The following is a 3454-nucleotide window of genomic DNA, read 5'->3' as shown; positions in this document are numbered from 1 at the left end:
GTGAGAAAGAGATCCCCCCCCCCCGAAAGAGTATATAGTTGGAATGTTCCGGGAAGAGGAAAAGGCCTCGGAATAAACCATCGGGAGACAAAAGGGGGGCGGGACGGGGAATATTCCATGAAGAAGCCGTCGGGATGGATAGGCGCGCGTAACCTTCGTTCATTGCATTGCGAGAGACGGACCGTGGAGGGGAGGGGAAAAGCTAGGAAAACACCCATTTGCTTCCCGACATCATCGGGGCTTTAATTGCTGAAACGAAGGATGCTGATGAGAGTGCACCCTTTGCAATTAGGGTTGTCAGGCTCCAGGCGGGCTCTGGAGATCTCCCGGAGTCATGGCTGAGCTGCAAACCTCAGAGCTCGCTCTCCCTGGAGGGAACGGCAGCTTTGGAGAGCGGATTGCATGGCTTTATACCGTGGCAGGGTTGCCAACCCTTGGTTAGGGCTAAAGGTGTCAGATCTTTGGGAAAAACCTGGAGATTTGGGGGGGAGACATCAGTGGGATACAATGCCAGAGCACTTACATAGTCGCCATTTTCTCCATGCAAATTGATCTGTGTCACCAGGGCCCATTCTGCACACCTAGATAATGTGCTTTCAATGCACGTTAGAAGTAGATTTTCCTGTTCTGCACTGGAAAATCCAGGTTCCAAAGCACACGGAAAGTGCATTATCCTACATGTGTAGAATGGGTACAGGAGCTCATTTGTAATAATGGGAGATTTCCAGGCCCTACCTGGAAGTTGGCAATGCAGAGGTTTTTTTTTTCTCTCCCTCTTTTTCACCTCCTGCAGACTCCTCTCCCAAATCTCCGGGAATTTATTTGGCTGGCAGCTCTCTGTTTCCTTAAGATTAATCCACACTTCAGCATTTGTTTCTACATTTTGATTCTAGCTAGTTGGCCACCCTTGTCTTGAAAGGCTTGACTTATAGCAAATGATTTTGTTGTTTAGATTCCTATTCATCACCATGGGAGAGCAACGAATACCAAATTACTCCGGTCTAAGCCCCCTTGGAGTCAATAGGTTGGAGCAGTTCTGCTTAGGACTATGCTGTCAAGCAGCTTTTCCATTTTGTTTTTTTACTGCGATTTATATCCCGCCGCTCCCCGAAGGCTTGTGACGGATTACAGAGTCAGATAAAAATCCAAAAACCCCATTTAAACCCTCAACATAAAGCCATAAAATACAATATCAAACTAAAATAAATAAAAAAACGGCAAAAACATCGTCCCACCCCTAGCAATCCCCAGCAATCCCTCTTAAGGGGGGAGGAAGGTGCAGACGGAACTTTTCCACTAAAATCAATAACACGGTCACTGACAGCACAATCAGTACCACATAATTGCTCGGGCGTCCCACTCAATTCAGTGGAGCTGAGTCTGCAGATAGGGCCACCAGCTCAAAGTTGGGGAACTCCTGGAGATGTTGGGAGCGGGGCCTAGGGAATCTGAGGTTTGAGAATGGACTCCTGAGAGGTATAATGTCATGACCATTCACCTAGATTTAAGGAGAGTTCTCCCTAAAACGACACCAGTCTTGACCAAAACCACATTTTTAAAAGCCCATTCTTGACCCCTCCCCCTTGTAGAAAAATACTCAAGAAAAGAAGCACATCATATGTTTAATTATGGTTGCCAACCTCCAGGTGGGACATGGAGGTCTCCTGCAATTCCAACTGATTTCCAGGCATCAGATATCAGTTCCCCTGGAGAAAACGGCTGCTTTGGAGAGGGGACTTTGTGGTGTTATGCCCCACTGAGGTCCTGACCCTCCTCACATCCCCTATATCGTTGTGTGTTTCCCAACCCAGAGTTTCAATTAAATGTAGGGTTGCCCCTACCCAATAGCCTGCTCTGAATTTTGGTTAAGAAATACACAGTTCTCTTAAGGCTGTTCTTGCAGACCGTTCTCTCAGAGCTCTCTCGGCCCCACCTACCTCACCAGGTGTCTGTTGTGGGGAGAGGAAAGGAAAGTTGTTCATAAGCTGCTTTGTGGGGTACAAAAAACCAGCCCTTCATTTTAAAGGCAGCTGTGTGCTTCTCCGCACTTGAATTCATGTATTTGTTCTTCTGTTGGCGCTGTGCTGTTTAAAAAAAAATCCCTGTTTTTATTGGTGGTTTTCCCTCTAACCATCTCTTCCTTTGCAGCTCCTGAAATCCACAAGATATAACTCCAGGGAAGAAAAACTGCCTCAGAGAAGCTGTTAATAAAGCTCGGCAGCATCTTTAGTATCATCCACAATAAATCTCGCTGAAGTGACTGTTGAGGAGAGAAGCAGAGCGTAGACCCCAAAGAAGGAAGCGACCCCATCGATATGGTGAGTGCAGAATGCAAACATCTCTTTCTGATTGCTGCTTCTGTCTCCCCTAGACAGGCAGTCAGGGTTCCCTCCCTCACCCGTGGAATTGTGGATCTGTCAAAATGCCCTCCTTGGAGGCTGCATTTCAGTTGGAGACATGCAGTTGCCTCGTTCTGAGTCAATCCATCCGGAAACCAAAGAGGTTGAGAAGTCTAAAAATGATTATCCCCAACACATATCGAATGCACATTTTATTGCACAGTGCTAAAGGTTTGTTAAAAATCTCAGTAGAACATGTACAAGAATATGCCCAGATTGCAAAACGACCAACAACTAAATGACCGGATGCGTTAGGATCCATTTGGATCTAAATGGATCTTCTTCAGAGGTCAGTTACAGATCCACACATACAGCCAGCTTGGTGTAGTAGTTAGGAGCGTGGACTTCTAATATGGTGAACCAGGTTTGATTCCCTGCTCCTCCTCCACATGCAGCCAGCTGGGTGGCCTTGGGCTCGCCACAGCACTGATAAAACTGTTCTGATTGAGCAGTAATATCTGGGCTCTCTCAGCCTCACCCACCTCATAGGGTGTCTGTTGTGGGGAGAGGAAAGGGAAAGTAAATGTAAGCCACTTTGAGACTCCTTTGGGTAGAGAAAAGCAGCATATAAGAACCAACTCTTCTTCTTCTGCTTCTTAATATCCGTAAACAAACAAAAAAACCCACCCCTTTTTACAGCCAGGAAGACTGAACAAAAGTTTGTACTACACAGAGGTGCCAATAGATATCCTGGGTCTCTGTTGTGATGGACAGAATTCACAATCACCAGGTAGAGACAATTCCCTAAAACTTTCCTGAATTAAAATCTCTGTGTGCAGGCTGTGTGCAGGTTTACAAAAAGGTGTCTATCTGGCGATCGTGAATTCTGTGCAGGCGATAGAGATGAGGTCACCTGAAGCAACTGGCTGCTTTCGGAGATGGGCTTCGTGGCAATATATCACTTCCTCAAACCCCATCCTTTTCAGGCTCTATCCCCAAATTCCCCAGGTATTTCCCATCCCGGAGCTGGCAACTCTGCACTCACTGGCTGACCTGGGACAAATTGCTTTCTCTCCGCTTCTCCTATCTCACAGGGCTGGAGGGTAAGATGAAAG

The 3454-nt window shown here is 46.7% G+C and overlaps 1 protein-coding gene across 8 annotated transcripts in view; it reads left to right on the top strand.

Annotated features, from left to right (window-relative positions):
* Positions 1–3454, top strand: part of LOC143827697 (uncharacterized) — a 96300-nt gene that overhangs the window by 617 nt on the left and 92229 nt on the right. For all 8 annotated transcript variants that reach the window (XR_013227387.1, XR_013227385.1, XR_013227386.1 and 5 more), the window contains exon 2: positions 2149–2318. The gene's annotated coding sequence lies outside the window, so the exon portion shown is untranslated. The remainder of the gene's footprint in view (positions 1–2148; positions 2319–3454) is intronic.

Source organism: Paroedura picta, chromosome 18, assembly GCF_049243985.1.
Source record: "Paroedura picta isolate Pp20150507F chromosome 18, Ppicta_v3.0, whole genome shotgun sequence".
Lineage (NCBI taxonomy): Eukaryota > Metazoa > Chordata > Lepidosauria > Squamata > Gekkonidae > Paroedura > Paroedura picta.
Note: the sequence above shows the minus strand (reverse complement) of the source record. Positions and strands in the feature narration are given on the sequence as shown.